We start from the raw sequence: 24,797 nt of genomic DNA, 5'->3' as shown, positions 1-24,797 counted from the left end.
TCTATGCACCACCTCATTTGTTATTTTAATAGGGCAAACCTGATCTAGTGACAAGTTCTGCCCTGAGGCACTTTTAAATGGCTTACTTGGATTTTTCTGTGAGCACAGGAGAAGGGAGTCCTGCACAGCCTGAGGGGTGCCATCGTGCCCTTTCTCCTTCGCAGCACTGCTGACTTCATTTTCTCTGGACCACAGTTCCTTTCCACTGGTGGCTGGGAGCTGAGAGAGGGGACTGATTTCCTCCTTAGCATTAAGAGACAGTTCACTAATGTTGCTTGCTTGCTTGCCCAAGGTAGAAGGCAGTGCCTGGAGATTATGGGGTTTATTCTCCTGTCTGGCCCTGTGCTATGCAGACCCTCCCAAGCACTAAATAGGATGTTAGCAGTGGTACCTGTAAGACTGAATTCCTCATGATCTCACCAATTTTATTTTCTTTCCTTGCATTGGAAGGCTTGCAGGTGTGCCTATCACAGTTGGAGTTTTGTTGTTGTTGTTGGTTGGTTGTTGTTGTTGAAGAGGACAGCGGAGAATAAAGTAGTACTCAGATCCACCAAGCCCATATATGAAGAAGAGCTTTCACTCTGAGAGACTACAAAAATTGTTTTTCTGCAATTGCCAGGGGACTCTAATGTCATTTTTTAACAAGAAATACGTAGCTGACAGCAAACAATGAATTCTTTGAATGAAGTCAGTGCTGTCTCCCAGCTCTGCCAGGCCTCAGCAGCTAACGTCCCTTGTAGCCAGGGCTTGTCACGGTTTATTTCTCCAGATATTAACTCGTTCATTTCATTTTTTTTTCACATTACTTACCTTTTAGGAAGCCCTTGTGTTCAGCTTTCCTTTAGCACTGCAGAAACTGACACGTGGAAATGTACCAAAATGCGCACTGCCCATAATACACATGCACACCTCTGCTGTCCCCAGACACTCCAGCACTCAGAAGGCATTTGTTTGCAGCATGGGTCTAAGTTGTGATGTTTTGGGTTGACTTTGAGAGTCTGTTTAGAGCTGAGAGGTCCGTGCAGTGAGTACTGAGAGCAAGTTGCCATGAACGTTTGAAAAAGAGTGTGACAAACTGAGCTCTGCTGCTATCTCTAGCCAGAGGAGAATGGCATGGGGCTGGAGACCTCATTCTGGTACAGTGAGCTGTAGAAATGTCTGAAAGCATTGCTCATAGTGGAAAAGACAGCGATTGGGGTGAAGAACCGCGGTCCTGACTTGTCATGTTTTAAGTAGCTTTCCCTCGCTGTCACCAGATGGAGTGGGGGCCAAGGGGAAGTTTGTCACCTCACTGAAGCGTGTCGGCGTCTGCAGTTGGTGCTGAATCTTCCTTCCATTTCTCCCAGGTCTCAGAGACAGAATTAAGAGTCTGTTGCTCTGCCAACTCCTTTGATTTCTGCCCTTTGACATCTGTGACACCAAATCTGCTTGATCTGTTCTAAAATCCCCGTGGAACATGGCTGTGAAATTCAAAGTAGTTGACGTAACGTGAGGGAACACCTGGCTGCCGCTGCGGTTACCCTGCGGGCCTGGCACTGCCTGTCACAGAAACTGGTCTGTCTCAGAGCTCCCATCTGTTTTGCCACGGAGTATTTAGACCTTGAGATTGTTTCTAGAGTTACTTTGCTAACTTACATATGTAGGAATGGATTTTTCTGCTGCTGATGGTTCCAAGTTACAGATAACTGCACGAAGATTGCTGTGAAAGTGATGGGAAGTTTCGCTGGTATCGTGGTCTGAGAGGGCGAACGTTGCTGATAGAGCACAGAAGGCAGGAGAAGAAAATGGGATGTAGGAACAGAACTTCGCTGAGGAGAATCATGTGTTTTCTGGCCAATGTTAGCTGCTTTTAAAAGCACGAGTAGCTAACAATTTGAAAGGCAGTAAAGTAAATAGCTGAAGAAAACATCCCTTCCAATTTACTTTGACCTGTAAATGCTGCCCCACATCCCCCCGCTGCTCGTGTGGTTAGGGTCAGAGTCCCCTCGGCCTCCCATGGTTAAGCAGTGGATTTCACTGTCCTGGGAGTCTCTCATCAGCGACGCTTTGCTGGCATCACTGTGGGCTTATTAAGGACAATGACATTTTTTAGGGTAACAGTGTAATTACTTACATTAAGGAAGGCCACTAACATTCCCTTTCGCTGCTTTTTCTATTTATTTCAAAGTGCAGATGTCTCCTGGTATCAAAGTTTGCCAGTTACATTTAAACAGTGCACATACAATGTCTTACAGTATATTGCAGTAAAAAATGCATATTATAATTTGATTCTGGTTATTATGTGTTAGAGCAAGGGCAATGCTGGCCTTATGGAAATCAATGGCAAAGCCATTACCAACTTCAACAAAACCAGAAGTTCTCTTTGTCAATTTGTTTCAGTGCCGTGACACACAAACCGTAGAGCTTCAGATAAATATTTTATCTGACGATGTGAATTTCTGGTCCTAAAAACCAACATCTGGAATGAACATTTAAGGATTTCTCAAGTTCTGCAACAAGTTTTCACTGAAGTAATTACACCAAATATAAATCGTAGCTTTTGTTCTTTCTTTGTCAGTATCTTTGTGTGAACACTCAGTGTGCTAGGAATAAAAATACTTGATTTGTGTTTTGCTTTTGTGGGTAATAATCTTGTGATGTGTTAATTGTATTTGGAATGATACATTGCTTTCAGGCAGCAAAGGATTACAATATGTTGGAAAAAAAATTTAATTGCTTTTTTTTTGAGAGGAGACCATACATTTCCAATGGTGCAGAGATGTATGTGGTGCAACATGATCTCAAAATAGAAGTTCTGCGCTGTGCCTGCTTTGCAGAAAGGCAACCAAAGCTCAGATAGTAGCTGCGATGTTCCCTGGGTCTCCCAGTGGCAGAACGGTGTGCACAGTAAAAGCATAACCTGAACGGTTGTTTGAGGTGTCACCTAACCTTGTTCCTCGTCCCAGTTAGAACTCATTTCTGTTCTGTCATCAGGTAAGCGCCTGTGAAGGACCAAAGCGCTGCTGCTGAAAGATGTTGCCTTGCTGAAATGCTTGTGTGGTAGTAGTTTGCTGTGCTACACAGTTTTGGCAATAGTTGGAATTTATTCAGACAGGTTGCAGTTCGTTGCAGACTTGATGCCATATGCGTCTTGCAGGCAAAACTGCATTGTAGTAAGTTGGCTTCATATGATATTTCATAGCCATAAATTCATTCCAAACATATACTGTTTTCCTATTTTGTTACATTTGACAGTGGGTGGTGTTTTTATTGAACATGCAGTTTTCTTCTTTTTGTGTATTTCTGTGGCTAAGGATGTATCACTTGGTCTCATGTTCAGATAAAAGGCAGACTCGCATTTAATTTGACTCAGATAAAACGAGACTCACAGAGTGCTGCTGCTCCTAAAGACAAAGTATCCAATTTGTAAGTGTGAGTCTTGTGGATTTGCAACTGCTGCAAGTTAAAATGCAGTTTTTCAAAAGATTTTTACAAATTCCTCTTTTTCCTGGGGAACCTGACCTTTGCTGTTGAGAGAAAAAATGACTTTGACCTAGGAATTTAAGATCCTGTCCTATACAGTATACAGAAGCTGAGAATAATATGCGCTGAAAGAGCCTAGGCTAAGGGCATAGTATCCATAATAAAACTGCTTGTCATTTTCAAAGCAAAGGTCACCCTTTAGCCCGTCTTCTTTGTGAAGCCAGACCTTGTCTCTTTGGGGAAAAAAAAAATCTGAGAAAGCAGGCAGTGTGTGTGATTGTGCTTCATCGTGCCGTGAAGCTTAGCAAGCTGACCTCTGTCAAATTATGGCTGCAATTGACTTTCAGATTGGAAAATCTTTTATGAAAACCTCCTGTTTTCATCTAAGTGTCACTAGTGAAAATGAATCCTGCCCTGCTGCACACTTTGCTTCCCTCTTTTCTAGCTGAACTGTGGATTCTTTCCGTGTTGGAACATTATTCTCCCAAAGCCCACGTAACCCTCTGAAAACATGAAATACGCTTGCTTTTTGGCCTTTCTTGAACTGTCATCCCCCTGCTGTGAAATATTTCTGGTAGGCAGGGAGCAGGGGAGAGCTGACTGGCAAAGAGACTTAGAGGTGGAGAAGGAGGTTGTCTAGATGCTCAGCTGGGAAATGTTGCTTTTGATAGCATCTTAAGGCTGTTCTTGCTTAGTCTAAAAATCTCTAGAAAGAAATACAATAATCTAAATTTAAGTCTAAAAATGTGTGTTGGTTTACACAGTGTAAATGGCGCTACTTGAATCCTGGGATTGTCAAAATACATGCTTAACAAAACAACTCCAAGTTTAAGTAACAGGAAGTTCAAAGTAGGGGGTTTTATGCTTCTAGATAAGGGCCAGCAATTCCTTAGAAAACGTTTCTGTCAGTGCATTACAGTATTTCCAGCAAAGCTTGCGAAGTTTTCTTTATTTCTCACTGCTGTTACCCTGCAATGCCTGAAAGTTTTGTTCCTGTCTTGTGATATACCCTTCCAAGGGTGAAGAAACAAGGGCTGGGCATTTGATTTAGAGGGCTAGCATCCAGGAGAGCAGGCTGAGACGAAGGAAGAGAAGGAGCCAGGCAACGAGGAACCTTGGATGTAGTGAGTGGAAGCCAAAGGGGAGCAGCCAGCAAGTACCAGCTGCTCCGTAGCCTCTTCGGGGCAGCAGCTGTTTGGCTCAGCCGGATGCAAACAGTGGTCGGGAGGACCAGGACAAGAATGCAGAAAGCGTTCCTGCGGAGAGAGGTAATGCCTGTCGCATCAAGTGGGGTTTTGTTTCATTTGGAGATGTCTGTTCCATTGCTGGCTCTCCAAGGCGTTTAGGAAGCAAGGTCTTCATCACTCTGGTTTTTGTCTCCTTGGGGTCCCGTCGAACCTCGCTGTCCTCCACATAAAATTGAGAATAAATGCGGTGTTGAGGACAGATGTATAAGCACAGACAGCAAGTCACTCAAATATGTCTGGCATGGGCCAAAAGACACTCTTGACTTTTGTGTGCATAGTCTTGATTCGTTTGTCTTCATTCTGTATGGTTGCTGGAACTTCATGAATCATATTAATGCCGTCACTGAACTTCTTTCAGCCTCATATGTCCCAGGCCTAACTAATACTTTGTTATTTTTAAACTAGTGTTTGGAAGGACAACATACACTGGAGATAATTACAGTGAAAATAGAACATACTGCAAAAAATGCCTCCAAAACCTAAACTGGTTGCAGACAGATGTGACCAGTAATAGCATACATTTATTTAAAATGTGCTGCATGCTTGACAGGCAGAGAGTTGTGGGCAAGAAATAGAGGAAGATTGTTGGGTTTGGAAAGCCTCTGTAAAAGACCCACTGCTTATGAAATTGGTGTGGACATCGGATAGAGAAGTATAACTGGGAAGTGTGGGAGGAAGATGTGATTATAAAGTGGGAATTGTCTCGGTGCAGGAAGTGACAGCAGTATCTCTTATTAAGAGCAGGGAACGGGCACTTGCCAACAACAGAGCGTGCAGGAACATGAGTGTATCCACAAACAAGTAATGTGCAGTGAAGGAGAGCTGGCAGAGGAAATGCAGCTCTGAAGCCGTTCTCCTTTTTCAGGAAAAAGACCAAATTTAGTAATATTTTAATAGTGCCAGATAGTAACGCCTTTTTCTTTAGTGATGGATTTGCATTCATTGAGGCAAATTTGGCTCAGATTATTCTGAGCAGTTCCCAGAAGTGAATGATGGGCTCTTGCTTATGATCTGTAGCAGTATTTAATTATGGAATTGATGCTGACAGAGCCCTAACTGCCTGAAGACATAAATGGTACCTTCGACTCCAGAGCTGCAGCACCCAGTAAGGCATTGACTTAGTGTTCAGTAGGAACAAGCTCCTGGGTGAAAAAATGACCTTAATGGTCTTTCATGTGCCTTCAGTGATAGTATATACAGAGAGCACCTTGCAATATCCATGCTTATTTTCTTAGTTGGACTTCATGCTTTCACAGCTTCAGAGCACTGATTTTTTTCTGATTGTTTTCAGTTTTTGTCTGACAGCCCTTGGTAGAGTCTTTATAAAATTAAAACATGCTGAATTCAGATGTGCTTGGTTTCCCTAAGTGTAGAGTTTGTGTCCACAGCAGAAATCCTACCTTCTAACAAATGTTAATCATGATTACAGTATTGCATTTGAGAGCATTGTTTAAAGTCTTAGAAACTCTTTTAGAGTTAACTTTGGTCAGGTGGAGTTATTTGCTTCCAGTTTGAATCAGTCCTTTTGCCAGATTTTTAGCTGGACAGCACACAAAGCTTATTTTCTGAATCAAGAGCCCAGGTGCTATTATGAGTGTGTACAGATTATCGCCACCTCCCACTGGACCAAACAGAACACTTGAGTCTTCCAGGTTTTATTTTTAAATCAGATGCACTCCTAGGACAAGACACATGATATAATGAACTGTACATTTTTATCTTTAAACCGTTTTAAAACTTGTAACTGTCTTTGAAACTGTGACCAAAACGTAAAACTTGTTTTCTGCTTCTGAGACTCTTGGTTGCTTGTAGCTTATCTGCTGTGATGGAAAGACAAAGGCTGCGGAAACTCACTTAGTTCTCATAAAGGGGTAAGAAGAACTAGTAGTCTCTTTGGCATCCAGATCTCCTTTCTGTGAATCCTGGAAGGCAGCAGTTCCATTTCCATGGCTGCGATCTTTTTTATTCACTCTGTTTTATTGCAGGATAGTTCTGTTCCAAAATCGTATCCACAATAGCTGGAAGTTCTTTTAGAGAGTCCTGAATATGTATGTTCTACCTGCAGCTTCTCATCCAGGTAATTCTTTTAAATTAAACTTCCATAACAGCTCCCAGCAGGGTGAACTTTTGCTCCTGGCAGTTAAAGTGGAGAAAGGGGTATGAGAACGAGAACGTGCGCTTGATGCCTGGTGTGGCTCGCTCCTCGCCATCTCGTTGGAAAACTCCACTTCTGCCAGCACAGTTGATGAAAACTCCGGGTTTGGATCAGTGGTTCAGAACTGGGAATATCTTGGGCTAAGATGAGAAATCTTTCATGCTGGAAACCGCTGCTCAGGAAATTCTCTTTGTGTTCTGATGGCAAGCAGATCAGTGAATAAATCTGGCACTAGAAAATACTTCTCAGCAAGAGGAGAGCTATGCAGGAGGGGCATGTGAACGGCTAACTCAGGGTGTGTGCACCACAGGAGTCCTAGGTAGAAATGGCTGGTGTGTTAAATCGCGGGGACCTCTGCTCTGGCAGTTTGTTTAGCAAAGCCCCACTAAGCATGGCAATGCTTGACAGGTTGTTGTTCCGTGGTTTCATGACTGCCCAAGGTGAGGTCCGAAGTGTCAGCTATCTCAAAGAGCAGTACCTTATATGAGGGGGAAAAAAATTAAATTTTACACAATTAAGAGCTCCCTGTGTACAAGAAAAATACACTGTCCATCTTCTCTTGATTCAAGTCCAGCCAGGCGTGTGTGTATTAAACAATACTCTCCTACAAGACTGCAGAAATGGACATTCCCAAGCTGTTCCTCATTGATGGCTCCTTCCACGAAGCCTTGGCCAGCGGAGTTTCCTGGGTTGAGTCACTTGTTAGCACCTGGGAGGCCCTTGTTTAAACTTCCCAGGGAATCCGTACCTAGCTCTCCTTCCTAAGAACAGTCCTGAGTGCTCGAACCTGAAGTTTCTGACCAGGATCAAGAGCTCAGTAACTAATCGCTGGGCATTGATTGCTGAAATTGGGGTTGGAAAGGAACCATTTTGCTGTTTCAGGCAGTCTGAGGCCTGCGTCTCCAGAAGGGTATCTCCTTGACGTCAGGGAAATACACTGTGGGTTTCTCTTTGCTTTTGCTAAACCATCTGTTTGGTATTTGCTTACCAGCTGTGAGCTGTAACTCCCCGGCAGACAACCAAGGTGCCGCATCCAATGTAGGCAAGAAGTTTCCTAACTTCTCGAGCTCAGTTTCTGAAGAGCCAACGTAGAGAAAAGTGTATAAAAATAAAGTGGGATGTAAGCGTGCTGTCGTCTGTAGAAAACAGGCAGATACAACAAGTTTTCTTGGTGTAAAATTCTATCAGAGGCAGTTAATTGTGGCTCTTGGAGAATACAGAAAGGTAAAAAACTATGTTTGCACATACAGAAAGGAACTGTTTGGGTTCAGGCAAAACACAGAGGCGTTACTGCAAATGCTGAAGGTGGAGTGTTTGTTAAGCCAGGTTGGAGGACTGTTGCAGCCTTGTGACAGGGTATGTCCCTTTGGGTCACGTTGTTTTATGTCAGTTTGGCCTGACAGTCCAGGGTGGGAATTTGACCCACAACAATATGATTTGTCAAAAGGATGTAACAAATGTGTGTAAAAAAGCATATGTGATTCCTTCTCATTATCTTGCACGTGTATGTCTGTGAACAGGAGAATAACTGTGCAGACCTTTTCAGGGAGAACAGCCCCAATGTCCCGTATGCTCTTGAATAATCCACGTTTAATTCCCTCCAGCAGTCTTGTCCCTCCTCTGTCTCCTGGCAGGTGTAATCATTGCTGTCCGTTGTCCTTCTGCAGGCTCAGGACCTCTTCAGGTGGCTCAAAACTGACAGCCCTTGCAATTTACAAGTCTCTCCAAGTCCGAGTAGTTGATTTAAGAACTTACCTATTTGTTTATCAAAGTCGATTCCTGTAACTTAATTTTCATAGGAAATAGAGGCCTAAGACAGATCTGGATTAAAAGAAGGAAAAGAAACCCAGAGCCCTGAACCTCGGCTGTGGCACATTTTGTCTGATTCTGTTATAAATCACCTTTATCTGCTCGTAGCACTTTTCCTTTTGGAAAATATCCTGGTGAAGCCTTGCTACAGGTACTTTGGCTTGTATGAAATTACAGTACTGAATTTGACCACTTGAACGGTAAGTTACTGTGTTCCTCGTCTGTCTTTCCCTCCCAGTAATGGCATGTGCAGGTTTTCCAGGACTGTGTGCACTTTACATCTGCTTATAAACACATTTCTGTGTGATCGTAGGGATAGAGGGAAATGTTCTGAAGCTCAGGGACTGCCTTGAGTTCACATTGTCTTTGTGCAGGTCAGGGGTGGCTCTGTAGAGCCAGGAGAGGTTCAAAGGGTAGGCAGGAAGGTAAATGAAACAGAGCACATCCACCAGAACAAAGTAGCATGAGGCTTTTACTGTTCTCTCCCTCCCTTCGCACTGAGGGTCTGATGAGTTACACATGAAATCTTCATAGCAGTGTGGGAACTGGTCATGAAACTCAGCCAAAAACTTCTCAGAACCTTCAGAAGCTCCAGAATCACCAGGAATTTCAGTGACCCGCTGGGATGTACATCAGGTGATGTTAGTCACGTCTAAGACGTATCCTGTTCTCCAAGCTCTTCATGTTTTCTTCTGCAGCTGGTGGTCTGGGTAAGGTAAAAGTAGAATAGATGGTATATTTTGAATTAACTTTTAACTTCATCGGTGAGTTGGGGAGGTAGAATGGAGACAATGCGTATTAAATGAGTTCATGACAAGCTGAATGGGCCTCCAGCTGCATTTGAGGAGAGGACTGGGATTTAATTCCTGTCAAGGTGCTCAGTATTCTCTGCTATTTTGCAGAAATCATGGTGAGACCAAGATGTTCAATATTTTTGTGTAGAATTAAAACTACTATGGTAGTAAAAACAAAAAGGAGGATTCAGACAGGAGCATGGTTCAGATGATAAAACGCTGCAGAATATCTATAGCTTTAGATGTGCCTATGCAATTCATGTTATCCACAGAGTCGGATCAGTTATTTTGCAATAGCATTCATAATCTCAGTGCCTAAGAGTACACCGATGTACCTACTTGCCTAAAAACTTGGGTATCATTCCTCACATCTTTATTCTGTGATTGGAATTCCAGTAGAGCCCTTTTTTGACTTAAAAGTTTCCAGTGTTTTGAAAGAGTTAGAAAAGCTGGAATCTCCAGCCACTCGGTGAAATGTTATAAATGGGATGTCTCATTTTTAAAACCCATATTTATAAAAACACATCTTCTGCGGTTCTCTGATATGGTTGCATCACATTTTGCAGGATATTGGCAGAAAAAATTAAAATTAGCTTGAGGCTTCTGCTTTTGCAAAGAAAGTGTACACAATTAGAATACTTAAAGGCAAAAGTATTTATCATGGTTCTAGATGTTAGTAGCACGTGTCGAGTGAGATGTGTGCAGATCAAGGCAGCGAAATGCAGCCATTTATTTGTTTGACATCGCTGGCACCACCTCCCTGTACAGTGGAGTTTCTAAATAATCCTAAATAAAGGATTTTGAAAAAATCCACTGGCGATCTTGGGCAGTATTGCCATTCAGTTTTTCACTCACTGACAAGTGCACTCAAACTGAACGTTCCCAAAATCACAGGAGGGTTTGCCAGAGGGACCTCTGGAGGTGCCCAGACCGAAGCGGGAGTGCTGTCAGCTGTAGGTCAGACCACGTGGGGTGGTCTGGGTGGGACTTGGGACCCTCCGTGGCTGGAGGCCCCTTGCCCCCGTGGTGACTTGTTGCTGAGGGAGGGTCTGAACGTCCCAAAGCACAGCGCATGGCTGCGGCACCTCGCTGGGTCATTCAGCACCACAGAGATGCGTGTGGCTCCGTTGTCTCTGCAGGCCCCTTCAGGTAGTTGTAGGTTGCTCCTAGGTTGGCCCCAGGCCTCCTCCTCACCAGACTGAACCAGCCCAGCTTCCTTCGTGTCTCTTCGTCTTCCACACGCCCCAGGCCTTGACCATCTTGACAGCTTCTGCTGGCCCCTCTCCGGTTTCCCCACGTGCATCTTTACCTGAAGTGAGAGAGGGGGACCCACAACTTTACGTGGTTATTCCACATATGGACTCACCAGTGCCGAACAGAAAGTGGCAAAACTTCCCTCAGTGCCATGTCCACACTCCCCAAATTTAGTTTGGTTTGCCTGAGTGTTTTTCTTAAATTGTTTCAGACTGCTTTTACTGCTTTATGCCCTCCCAGGCACCACAGGTTCTCAAGCACTGTGCAGAGCTCCTTCTGCATTAAATGGTGACGGAAAAGCCCCTCCTAGTCTCTCCCACCTATCCCCAACACCTACCATTATGTGGACTGAATTTCCTTCTGGAGGTGCCTCCCTTCTGTAGATTTTAAAGGGAGCCTAGACAACTCTGTCAAGCAGCTAAAGCTGGAAAAAATTAATCTCCCCCTAAGTGGGGAGATGAAAGGCTTCTATTTGCTTGAGCCATTATGTTTTAAATGTGGTTAAGAGCTGGCAAGTACCGATAGAAGAAAACACATTGCCTCTCCAGGAAGAGCAGTACCACTGGGACCGCCGGGCCCAGACTGCTATAGCTTGATATGTCTTTTGAGCAGTGTGCAAGAAAGCATCTCTCTGCGTATTTATCTTCCAAAAGCCAACCTCTCGCTCTCTTTAATCTGGTGCCCGTGGCCTCGCTCGGGCAGGTTCTGCAGCAGACGGGCAGGCAGTCACACGCGCAGTCACGAGACGGACGAGGAGTGCGACGTTCCTGCACCGGTTTACAGCCCTGGGATCAAACCCCGTTTATCCTTTTATTAGTCAGGCTTCACACTGGATCCAAGTTATCTATTGTCATGGGAGAAAGCTTTTTTCGTAACAGCTGTTCTGGCCGTGAAAAGTGTATGGTGCTTTGCATCCCTCGTCGTGCTGTAAGTTTTGATGGCTTGTGTGAATTCCCCCCACAGTTCAAAAAAGGATTTCTTCTCTTCCCTAGCTGGATGAGCTGCTTCCAGTGATACCGGCGAGATTATTAAGCAGTTGGTCACCACCAGAAAGTTTCTGTTATTGGTATCTCCTTGGTTTTGCATGCTCTTGTGTCCTTCTTGGAGCCATTTTATCGTGCCATCAGAAAAACAAGCTGAAGTGAAGTTTAGCTGCTTCTCTGCTGCTTACAGAGATGAGGGGGCTCGCAGAGGAGTTTGACGATTGCCGGAGGCTGGCAGGGGGGGCATGAGGGCTGAGGGAGGGAGAAGGAAGCCTTCCACTTCTGGCGGCCATGAGGGGCCAGGCAGCTCAGCTGCCGGGGGGACATGCTCAGCTAGTCTGGGGTACACTTTGTAAGGGGCATCTTTAGGTAGGTTGGGGGTGATTAAGGAGGAATACCCAACGTCAGGCATCTAGATCCTTTTGGCCACCAAGTGTGACTTAATTCCGTAACTTATTTACGCCTTTAAGGGCTATTTTCCATCAGATTTTGTTCTTGTTTTGGTTTCAGGTTTTTGTTTTGGGGGAAAAATGTTAAGAAATGTTTATAAACATTTTTCCTCTTATAAAATGAAGTCTGTTTCTAGAGCCAATTTACTACTTCTTCAGCAATACTAGAATTTCAAACAGAGCAGGCATTTGGCAGCAACTGGACTCAGAATTGGGATTTAAAAGTGAAATTCAGCTACAAACTTGAAGAGGAGGGAGCTCATCAGGCTGGGTTGAGGAAACCAACAGGCAAAAAAAATGAAAAGAAACTTCATCTTTACAATCTTTATTTAACTAAGATTATTAGTAACAGAGGTGACAGCTTCTTTAACGTTATTATACTGGGTATCTCTTAATTAGAAGAAACTATGAATAGTTGATGAATCATCAGCTATAGAGATATCCTGGGATCTGCAGAATGAGAAACATCTTTCCAACAAGCATTTGTAATGCAATACACATTGCACAGTTTAAAACGCTGCCATCAAGTTTGGATGTGGCCCACTGAATCTTGATATTAAAACCTTGCTGTCTCTGATCCGACATTTTAAGAAAAACAAAAGACAACTTGGATCGGGAGCACCAGCCCTGGCCCGTGTGTGCCAGACCACCGTCCAGCCATCGGCGGCACAGGAACTTCGCCCGTCCCTGCTGCCAAGACGTACAGAGACCCACCCAAGTCTGAGCTGAAGTCATTGCGGATCTCCGGGTAAATCTAGGGGATTCAAGGAAAAATGCAGCCTCGCTGCTGGCTGGGAAGAGCATTTGTTTCCTTGTTGTCTGGTTGCGTTCCCTCCTCTGTCTCTTAGGTTGTCTTGTTTTTGTGGGTTTGACAGTGGCACCTGCCTTGATGGAGATTATTTAAAGGCACGCTTCTACTCAGCTTTGGCAGAATGTGGAAGGAGGGGGAAACCGTTTCCTGTAGAGAAATCAGAGGGATCTGCTGTCGGACAGTCCAACAGGGAGAATAGAGGAGAGCACCCTGTGATAGTGAGATCTGGGTTTCACTGTTGACTGGAACCTTCAACAGGGCAGAAATTCACTTGTAGGACTGGAATGCTTTTTAGGCAACTTTAACTGCGTCTATTTAATAATGATTTTGACCTAGCATTTATTTGTTTTTTGACCTAGAATCCTTTTGACCAGTGATTTTTGACCTAGAATTTAATTCACACTGTTACTATTCTTTCTTGTCATTAGCCTTGAAAGCTATTCCTGTTTTTGTGTTATTCACTGCTTTCATTTTTTTTTCTTTCTTCCTCCATATGCACCACCAGTGACTGTGAGATTTAAGTTGCTGTTGGCCAAGTGTAATTTTATCCCCTCCAACCATATTTGAGTCCAGAACTCTATTTGAATCCAGTACCTGGCTGCAAAGGACATACATATCCTTTTTAAAGACAGAAAAACGTGTTCTGAGATAAATCCCATGCTAGGTGTTCAGCTCAAGAATGCATCTGCTGACAGTCAGTATTTGGGCTAAAGAACTGTTTTTAGAAAAACCATATTAGAAAAATTGTTGCTGTTGCTGCAGAACTCAAAAAGACAGTAATTTCAAACCAGGGGTAGATTTTGTTCCACATGATTTAGGATGGAACACAACGTGATCAAATTAATTGCCTTCATTTAAAAAATGTTAAGGTTTTGACGCTACTGGACAGTTGTTTCTGGTTAAGGTTTTAAAGTTCACTTGCTTTCCTGACTAGCTGTATGTGTGGGCACATTTGCTGTATAAGAAATGCATCTTCTGCTCTCAAAGGGAATTGTTTTGTCCGATGAGTGTTCAGTCCCAGAGCAGACTTCAGCAGCTCTCCCTACCTGGTTGCTGTCAGTGTTTCTCCAGTACTTTTCATGAGTGGGCTGCAGGTTAGTAAAACAGGGAAAGGGTAATGTAGAAGCATGATAATGAGAGACTCTTCCAAATTTGAAACATCCTTATGGATTTTAGAAAGGCTGGTTAGAAGATCCCTGTGGTCCCCCTCTCCTGGGTGCAGGAAGGCTGTCACCAGCACTGGGTGAGGGTGGCTGTAGCATGTCTGGTGGGCTCTACAGACCTCCAGGGATGGAGATCTCACCACATAGCATTTGAATGCTTTGCTGTCCTTTGAACTTATTAGAATGAGAAAGCAGAGCACAGCTGCGTTAGCAAATGGATTTTGAACCCCAGTGTTATGTTCATCCAACATTTAGAGAAAGCCTTACATAAATTTCCTTTTACTCATCCAAATTCTGTTTCATGGAGAATCTGGTCTAGAGAGAGATCAGGTTTTACAGTCTGAACCATCTCATGGTACTGTATCCAAGGAGCATGTCCATAAAACCCACATTGTTTTTGAGCTTTGGTTGGCTCTCTGCTTTATGTGGCTGGGCTGCAAAGGCAGAGCAGCGGAAAAAAGGTGTTTGTTGGTAATAACATAACCCACTCTAGTTTGTATCACGTGTGTTCATTTTGGGCAGTAATTCTGGGAATCCAGAATTTGTCTTCAGTAGGAGACCTGAGGTCTCGCGAGCAAATATAGAAACTTTGGGTTAATGTTTTGTCAGAGAAGCAAAGAATCTGGATTATATCCTTTTTGGTTTTCCTGGACCTTATTCACATGCCCTACCTAAATTACATGTTTTTGCAATTACAGATTGCAGTTGCAAAACTAATAGCCTGCAGATGCTATGCAAAAGCAGAGCTCTGCTGCAGTGAATTAGAGAAGGAGGGGAATATCTTTTTATGGGTAGTAGTAATAAAACAATTAATTCCTTTTGGGTCTTACAGCTTTGTAAAATCTACAAAGATAATTGACAGACTCAACTGGGAAGTATGGAACTGCATTTCTGTGCTTATACAGCTAACGAGGAGGGCACAAAATGGCAGAGAAACATCATTTTTGGATAACTTAGAACTAACTTTTTTTTTTTTTTAAACGTTATGATGCTGGGTTGATTGAGAGAGCCTTTAGAAGAAAATCTGATCCTTATCAAACATAAGAAGAGCTCTTCAACTAGTATAAGCTGGGATGTTTTTTGTCTTACAGAAGCACAGAATGGAGTCAGTCATTCATATACACATATCTTTTCCAGTTAGTCTTGAAACTCGGGTAATTTCCACAAATAACACACAAATTAATCGAAGCATTTTCAAGTCTTAAAAATCTCTCAATATGATTTTAACCAAAACTGTTTACTTAAACATAGAATTCTGTTCTTCACATCCTCTTACTTTGCGTTTAGGAATTTTTTTTTAATCTGCTGCCAAACCAAAATTACATCATAGCAAATGCATGCATTGTTCTTTACTTTTGGGCCTTGCAAAGCAGTTCTGCAAAAAAGTTTAATTGGCTGGATTTCTGTCCAGTCTGTTCTGTGCCCTCCTTGTTCACAAGGGCTTGTTTTTTTTCTTTCCTATACCTTTTCTAAGGGAAGAAAAAAAGTCAAAACTAAAAAAAAAAAAAAAAAGTACGTTTATGGTAAAAATATAGCTTCTGCTAACTGTGATTTCCCAGGGTATTTCATATTCACACAGGAATGCTGATAGTATCTCATGCCTCCTATTTAGGACGTGTTGCAAGTCAAAAGTGAGATTCAAAAAGCTCATATAGAAATGAGGCAGGTTTGTCCTAGAAATTACAGAAGGACAGATTTGCAGCGGAATGGGAGGGCTGAGAATAGATGGCCGTTTGGCAGCTGGTGTCACTGTGTTAACCGGATTAAGACAGATATTTCAGTGGGACGTAAGGTCAGCTGGCCTGGCTTCTGGAAGCGTGCTTATATTCTGATTCCTGAAGGCAGACAGCAGTTCTCTCTCAGAGGCCACTAGACAGATTATACTATCAGACTAATAATTATCAGAGTATTTCGATGTTATTTTAAGGCATAATTCCCTCTATTTGGCGGTAGAAGTTGAATAAAGGGATTTTAAGCCATGAAAATAGAAAAACTGTATGTTGTATCATTTTTTTTTCCGCCTTTATGTGACATCTGCTTTACAGCCACCTTTGGTTTACCTAAGCAATACTTTGTATTATGTTCCGTTGTGTATTAGAAAGTTGTTGTGTTGGTCTTCTCTAACTTTGCAGGAATACTGAAAGACCCTCTTGCATTTTTATTCTTGCTTTCTCAGTTGTAAACTTGATCTTCTACCTGAAGGGAACTGAGTAGGATAACAAATGAGACAAAGGGCAGCAAATGAAGCTAGTAGTGCACAGGTTCAAACAAAGGAAAGGAAGTGATTCATATAATAGAAGTAGACTTGTGGAATGCCTTGCCGAAATGTAGATGTTATGAATTTACATGGATTCAAGGTAAGACTGGGATCGTTCATGTAATAGAAATCTATTAATAGCTACTAAATATGTGAAAGTTGCATCTTTGTTAGGAAGCCTCTAAAGCAGTAACTGAAAACAGCTAGCAGCTGGAAGGCAGGTAGGGAAAAGTGTCATGTATGTACACACCACCTATTTCCATCTTAGCAAGATGGATTGGCTTTCCATGGAGTCAGTGGAGGACAGCATCAGCTTTCAGGCAGTGATTGAATGCCCAGCCCAAGACAAGCAGAAGGAGGAAATCGGGAACAGCTTCAGCAGCAGGAAGGCATAATTAACCTCGAGTCATTGCGAAACCATGTCCTCTGTCTTTATACCTGAAGAGATTTTTTGCTCTAAAGTAGAGGCATATGTTGACTGCTGTTATGTCTTGGATCTTCTGGAAGTCAAGAGGTACTGGAGAGGTGATCTGACTAAATGTATAAGTGTGAGATACTTGTAGCCCATTTAAAAATCTAAAGAGGTCACCTTATTTGCCCTCTGCCTTTTAGGTTCCTTTTGGTCTTTGAGGTAACATGGCATAAATTCAATCCAAAAGGTGAAAGGACAGAACAAAGTAGTAGTTCTTGCTCTAGTAATGTTTGCTATCTCCCCTTGTTTACTGCAGAGGGAGGACAGTTCGCAGTAGGTCTCCATATCCTTGTTAGTCTCCATAACCTTTTTAGTTCTTAATCCAGAAGAGATCTACGGCCCCTGTTTCTCTTTAACACTGCACAAATGCTTTGTGCTGACCTTCAAGGCTGAGCCCTGCTCCTGGATGTGCAGCAGTGCTGCCACTGGAAGAGAGTGGAAGAAACTCCTCAAAATGAGGCTTGTAATAGGGTAAATTTTTGATTCCCCTGAGGTCTCTGGGATTTTCACAAGGCTCTGGTTCACAGTGAGATGCTTCCCAGTCAGTTTAGTTTTTGCAGCCCAGGCCCTATCACATCTGGCAGTAGCACAGTTGATAATGAAAGGCAGTAAAGATCCCTTCATTAAAGGGTTTCTCATGTGGGAACTAAACTGGATAGCCACCCTCTCTTCTGTGGGGATAGTGACCAGAAGGTGTTCCAGATCACAGTTAGGTGTTATTTGTAAAAGATTGTCTGGGAATGTCAGAAAAGTGTAACCTTATACTACAGGACTTTTTATTGACCGTGGGATTGAGTTATTTCTGGTAAAATGCTTAAATAAAAAGCATATCTCATCACGTCATTGCTGCTTGCAGTGAATAAGCTGTACAAACCACCTGTGCATAGAAACACTGGGACTGGAACAGCACTGATGTGAATAGGAGCGCTGCTGGCAGAAGTAAAAGCAGAAAAAGAAGCTCCATTCCCACCGCTTCTGGGAGCCTTCCTGTTATGGGACAGTTTCTCTACACCCCCCGCAACCTCCCAGTCTCAAAATAGACTTAAAATGTAGAAAAGTGATTAAATTCTACGATTATGGTGTGGGGGTTGAATTTTCAGTTACAAACTTTATTCTTTAGCATACTGCGAAATCAGTCTGTGTTAATATGTGCTAGCCAAGCTCAATTTAATATATGGAGAGCCAGCACGCTTTCAAATTAAGTTAAATTGTTATTGTTAAACCCAAAACAGTAGAGCTGCTGTGGCCTCCCAGGGTGAGCTGTCAAGAACTGGTGCAGAGAGGCTAAGACCTTGTGAGTTTTTATGGCGGGTTTTCTGTGGATTCCTTGCAGTCGTTGTCCCATCTTCCACTCGCTCCCATCCACATCTCTGCATGTCGTATGTTTTCTGTAAGGATCCGTGATGGGCTCACTGGGGTTTCTAAACGTTAAAAAACGAAACGCTGACACCCCAACTTTAAAAACAGTGCAGCTTTCACGGTTTGTGGTATAACAGGCAAATAATGTGGCTATGTGGTTTGTGTAAAGGTTTTATCTGGTTTTCTCTTTTTTTAGCTTCTCTTAAAACCATGCCCATGCTTTTCAGATGTGAGGGTCAGACTGCACCGGTAGGATAGCAGTAGTTTCGGAGGCGCCCTCCCATCTACAGTGACCTCCCTGTTTAATGTCCTCTGGTAGCAAAAGCAACATTGCAGGAACTGCTGGCGTTTTTAGGCGGACCACTGCTGCATCCACTGTGGTGTATCCTCAGGACACCATATGGTTGCCATCACCCAAACAAATCAATAGTGAAATTATACAGCCACTTCCTGTACAAATTTGTAAACTTTCTTACACGTCCTCTTCAGTTGTTCTTCGAACAGACAGAGGAAACCAGAAACAGATATGCCAAGGCCTGATTCTCATTTACACCATGGGCCTCGTTATGTGCTTGGCACTGTCAGGAACTGCTGAGGAAAATGAGATTCAGCCCTTAGGCCATGGGTAGGCTGCAGGAAGTTCCCTTCTAGAACTTACTGGAAAGGAAGCTCGAGAACAGCTTCCTTTGGAGCCCAAAGAAGCATGCCCCAGAGAGCAGCTGGGGTTCAGCCGTGGCTCTGTGGAGGACCAGGTTCCAGCTTCCCAGTTAGGGTTTCCCAGTCAGGACGAGCATGCCAAGGACTGTAATGGCGCTCGGTGCAGGTTTGATGGCCTACTTAGGAGATCAGGACGTGAACGTCACATCTCAGGCAACAGCCAGACAGCCTGAAGCAATTATTCTGAAATTTTCAGAAAGTGTGAAGTCTGTGGTAGATGAAAGCAAAGCTCTCCCAGCAACCCCGCTGTCGGCTCAGGGTTTTTAACACTCCAGCTCCTCTAAGGGCTCGTCCAGGGCCGTCTCTGAGGTTGCATGTAGCTTTTGGGGCCTGTGGAAGCACATTTTAATCTCACAGGCTTTGTGTGGCCAAAAGCGTAGCTCTAAAGAAGTTCCAGTCTCATCTCATTGACCTGAAATCCCTGCAGATGTCAGAAAAAATATGAAAGATGATACATGGATTTCATGCACGGCTTTTGTGGTGAAATAAACACTTGGTTTGTATCTGCTTCATCTTGAGATCACTAGGTGTGGCTGGATAGTTGATAGATAAGCTTTTAAGCTGTCAGGACATGCTGGGCAGTAATAAAAGTAGCATGATTAAAGGAAAATGGTACCCTCAGCAGCTTTGGGGAACTGCCAGCACTTGAGTCGGATGTGGGAAGCTCTTCAGTCTGCACGGGCAGTAGTTGTAATACGGTCTGAGAATCGCAGTTGTGAAGATTCAAGCTGGAAGAGATTGAGGCAGGATTCCCTGGGAGACCTGTTAGTCATAAACAGATGAACAAATGCCCAGCTACAATGTTTGTTTACTGTCAGAAATCTTCTAAAGCTGTCTGGACAGAGTACCCTTTGGCATGCCGAGGCGCCTGGCTTTGTTTGCCCTCTCCGCTTTGGCAGTGGCTTTGTCAGTTGCAATATTCTAGCACATTGCTCATTTCCAAGGCAGTGGTAAAGATCAAACCTCCTCATCAAGGCAAGTTACGAGAACAGCACTTTAAGGTTTTCCTTTGGTATTTTAGTCCAGTCTCTGTGGAGCTTTTATTCCTGTAAAGTAACAAATGTCACTTGTTTTTGAAAACAATGTCATTAGTTCATTGGAGATGGATCTCTAATGGGCTGGGCTCATCTGAACATCTTAACAAAGTCTGTGAGAAGAGAGATGCAAAGATAGGGTCTGTCTTACAGGAGAGGAGTCACAGCTTCCACGTGGAGCACATCTACCCTTTGCAGGGTACGTGCCCAAAACCAGCAGGGAAAGGTCAGAGGCACGGCCTGCCTGTTAACAGCATGACAACCACTGCTTACAAAGGCAGATGTGCTAAAAACACCGTAATAAAGTAAATCAAGTTAAAGTAAATTCAAGTTAAAGTAAATCAAGTTGTGTTCATTATTTTTGGGTAGGTGATGCTTTTGTGCAGGACACTTGAAAAAGCTTTTGAAAAATACTTATCCATACCTAAGCACGTCAGCTAAGAAGGTAAGAGAACTCGAGAGGAGTTGATTTGACCATAAAATCACATCAGGGGTAGCAGGAAACACAGCTCATACTGAGAGTGCAGAGCCTTGGTGGTTTGGAAATCTGTTCCTTTGTGTCCCATGCCACTCGGATACTCCAGAAATGCATGTACCTCTACTCTAAATGTTTCCTATAGCACCAATATTATTTTCCGACATCACAGGCAGGCTGCAAGCATTAATTCATGGTTGTTTCTTTCAAACAGACAGAAATGGGGGAGGAGCTCCATAGATTGCCTGTAATTATGTGGCATACTGCTCCCCTGGGAAGCGCTTGCTGCTGCGTGCAGCATTGCTGATGGAACATGCATTGCAAAACCCAAACCGAGCACTATTGCCAGTTCTTTACATTTGAAAGCCAAGAGTCCGGCTTTGGAAATGATGATAGCTTAACAAAAATAAATTAAAAGGTCTTTGGATTAGCATGTTTTTCCTGCATTTAATGAAACTTCCTAGTATGCGGTGATGATATTTACTCTCTGTTCTGTAACTGTGAGAGTTAGAGATGATTTTTTTTAAATGAAGGCTAGGATGCCTGCAAATTGTCATGCATCTCTAGGTAGTAGGTACATTGAGAAACAAACCACCCATATTACAACTCAGGCTGAAGCTGCAGGAACAGCCAGTTTGGGAATATTCTAGCACAGTGGATGAGGCTTTCCTTTGCCAGTTGACTGTGGGGTTAAAGATACATGAGGCTCCAAAGCTTAATCCCTGTTAGAGCCTTGACAACATTGATCATACGTAAGAAGCCGTAAAATCTCTATTGCAGTTCCATGTGTTGTTGAGTCCAGAAGCAGATCAGCAGACACTGAAATAGCCAAAAAAGCAAAAAGATTCATTGAGGATATTCATTTTATAGGGGTACCTAATTTCTTAATGTTTGCAACTCTGGTTAATTATATCCTAATTATATAGTGCCCTCAATGCTTTGTGATTGCAAGGACTTAATAAATGTGATTGTTATCAGAAGTTTAACAAATAACTTCAGATTTTACCCCCAGGAAAAAAATGTGTTTCTGTATCCCAACTTAATAAATTAAGGTAATGCATTTGTGGCTGGATTTTTATTATCCATATCTATATTTATCTGTACATCTCATCTGGCTTCAATATCACCAAACTGTAGAGATGATCAAAAGCAAAATGAGAATGCTGAAGCTTGGGGCTCGCTTGAAATATTGTCTTTCCAGGCCGATATTTTTCCAGTCATTATGCCAGCACTTTCAGGTCTGCATCGTCTATTTAAATTGTCATCTCATCTAAGTGCAAATCTTGGCCCAAGCCAAAGCCATCTGTTGTTGGGTAATAGCTGTGATTTATTTTGCCTCTGGTTGATGTTCATGCTCATGGGCCAGATGCTGACTTGTAGGATTTGCTTTTATTCATTTTCAGTTTTATGCCATGTGTTAATATCACAAACGGTGTTTTAATTTCAGATATTTTTGTCTAGTGTTTAAAATTAGGGATGAGTAAGAGCGTCACATTCCCCTGAATGCACGTGGGATGGCATATGGGATGCAATTCAGCATACTTCGGAATAAGATAGGACAGGACAAAATGTTTTACATGTTAGAAATGCATTTGCACTATGTTTCTAAATGTCTGATTTATTTCTAATCACTTTACACTCATTTATGTTGCATACAAATAATTAGGTATTACTTTCAATAAAACTTGTAGACTATTTGAAGTCTTCTGGACTCAGGAAAATGTTGTAGGTAACCAAACTGTAGGCAAAGTATTTATGATATTCTGCATCGTACCTTGCAAGTTAGGACTGACTGTCAGAGGGACAGTCCCGCGTATTAAAGATGATAGGGAGCTGGATCAATTTCCTTAACTCCAGGTTAAAAAAGAACTAAAAACCTGTCCAGCTCTTTGTAGTAGAGATGGGCTGTATTCAACTTCCAGACAATCTGTGCATTTTGGACTTTAGCTCCCGCTAGTAGCTTGGACTTAGCACTGATGGGGTTTTTCTGTGTGTGTCTTCTCCAAAGTTGGTGTTGAAACACTGAGAAGTTGCACAGCAACTCCAAAGCGTGTTTGGATGCACAAACGTGAGTGGAAATGACTTCATTGTCTCGCTGTCTGCTAGGGGAGCAGAAGTCGTTCCCATACTGTTCAAACCGTACCAGTAAAAGAGTGGTGTAGCAGGTGAGTTGGTACATGAATGTACCGCTGTGCTGTGTAGTTTCAGGAGGCGTTTCAGAATCTGGAAGCTAAGGGGAAATAGCTCAGGTGTGGGCCACTCAGCTGAGCCAGCTGCATGACCCTGGGTACGAAATGGGGATAGACTCAGGGTACGAAATGGGGTGACCTTGTTCCCCCCGACTGCCACCACAGGATCGTACCAGCCCTGCAAAAGGGGCTTGAGCCCATTCAGTTGACTGATCAGCAAAAACCAGCTTGGTCATCTGGTCATTTTGTTTCAAGAACTATGAGGAAGGAGAGCAGATAGTGGTTATCTGCTGGGTTTCTTCTTCGCAGCTTTCGAAAAATAATTCACATAAGTGTAAAATTAGTTGAGATTAAATCTATTCCTGGTATTAAAAACATGGATTCTAGCTGCCGCAGAAATAAGAAAGCTGAATTTTACACCTTATTTTCTGGTAAGTTGTTTGGCACCACACCAAAGGCTTTTTTCCATTATATTTATAGCTACTCTTCTGGTGGTCATAGGTTTGTTAGGTTGTCCCTTAGCCTTTTCAGTGCAAGAAGGCAGAAGCCCAGTTCCCTCTGCCTCTCCATGCAGATACGTGGACTCTGGACCTCTGACCAGCTTGGTAGCCTCTGCTGGATTATCTCAATTTTTCTACCTATGCTTTCAAACTGCTGCTTTGCACTGGAAGATTTTTTAAAAGGTCTGCCAAGAAGGTAATGATGTAGGAGGAAAATCAGGAATTCTCCTTATTTTGTTGCTATCTAGTAATTTGGTAACTTTGTCATGACATTGTTGTTTATTTCTGTAGAGTGACTCTGATTGTAAAGTCTGCGTGTTACTTCTTAATAGATTTTACACATACAGTAAATGAAGGTGCCATTAGAAACAAAAGTAAGTTGTGTCAATTAATTTACTGATTTTGAGGTAAGTTAGCAGAAAATAGTAGTAACTTCTAATAATTTCTCTGTACAGTACTTGTTTTTTGCCAGGTAATAATATTTTGGACTCTCAGAAGCATTGAAAAAAAATAAAAAAGACAAGGCTGACCATTTTTAAGCAGTGTTAAAAATAGTCCTCAAATCATGGCTTTGTTACAAACTGCACTTCTAATGGGCATCTGACCTTCAGGCTGTTCCCTTAAGACGTGGGCCCCATCGAATTTCAGAGCAGTTTTTCAGTGAAAAAACTTAAGTTGGTTGAAAAAAAGTTTGTTGTCTCACTGAATGTTGTGTTAATCTCAGTGGTTCAGGAATGAAATGGGAATTACACATGTAGCCTGAGAATTGTGCTGGAGTGGCTTTATAATTTTGGTACCAAGATGGTTTTAATTATATTCATTTGTTGAAGTCGTTTTTTTTTTCTTGTTGTCAGTCTTTTTTTTTTGTGGGGAAAAGCAGTGATATTTCTGCAATATCTACAGAATATCTTGATATATTTAACACCTAACTTTGTGTGTAACTCAGTACCCTGAATCTTAGACATAACAATTGAGTGATTAGATACTAAAATGGGAAAAACGGTTCTCCTGAAATTAAGAAATTAACAGCTGTGTCCTGAAGGAAGTATAATTCAGTCTACCAAAACCTTGTCCAGAAGCATAAGGCGTTTGTGTGCCTGTTCTTAGCCTTACCCAGGGAGCTGAAGAGCTGCTTGTAAGGTTTCTGAGTGCCAGTTTCATAAAATACCACGGGAGTTTTACAATTGGGAAAGCACGAAATAAGATAAAAGTACCAAACTTCCGTCTGCTTTTTACCTATGTGAGATAGATGCCTGGATCTTGAGAAGTGAAAGGCAGATGTTCAGGTCTGTTTTTCTGGCAGTTGCAAAAACTTCTTAAGGAGTTTGTCTCCATGTGTTTGACGTGGTGGCACCTGCTGGCTTGGTTCTTCTCAGTGACACGGGGTGAATTTGGAGCTGTTGGGACTGAGAGGGACAAACACATGGGAAAATAAACCCTTGAATTCATTCTTTGGAGCCTGGGAAAGATACTTTGCAACTGGCAGAGTTGTTTCACTTAGAGCCTGAGTTAGGAATTTAAACTGAATTTGTCGACTATATCAACGCAGTCTTTTGCACTTAATTACCAGGAGAGAGCAAACGTACTTCCCTCACAATGCCCGCTGCATGTTGAGAGGAGGTGGTGAAGCAACCTTCTGTCAGAGCAGCTAATCTTTGAAAAGCTTG

The 24,797-nt window shown here is 42.7% G+C and overlaps 1 protein-coding gene and 1 long non-coding RNA gene across 3 annotated transcripts in view; one reads left to right on the top strand and one right to left on the bottom strand.

The window, feature by feature from the left end:
• ATF6 (activating transcription factor 6) overlaps positions 1-24,797 on the top strand; it is a 78,537-nt gene that overhangs the window by 34,868 nt on the left and 18,872 nt on the right. The window lies entirely within an intron of this gene.
• The window catches only part of LOC308199026, a 40,539-nt gene continuing 16,371 nt past the window's right edge, over positions 630-24,797 (bottom strand). Inside the window, exon 2 of the long non-coding RNA XR_013954349.1 lies at positions 630-24,536. This is a non-coding gene — a long non-coding RNA (uncharacterized lncRNA). The remainder of the gene's footprint in view (positions 24,537-24,797) is intronic.

The sequence above is a fragment of the Anser brachyrhynchus genome (assembly GCF_964034855.1).
Source record: "Anser brachyrhynchus genome assembly, chromosome: 8".
Classification (NCBI taxonomy): Eukaryota; Metazoa; Chordata; class Aves; order Anseriformes; family Anatidae; genus Anser; species Anser brachyrhynchus.
This window is presented reverse-complemented; position numbering and strand designations above follow the sequence as displayed.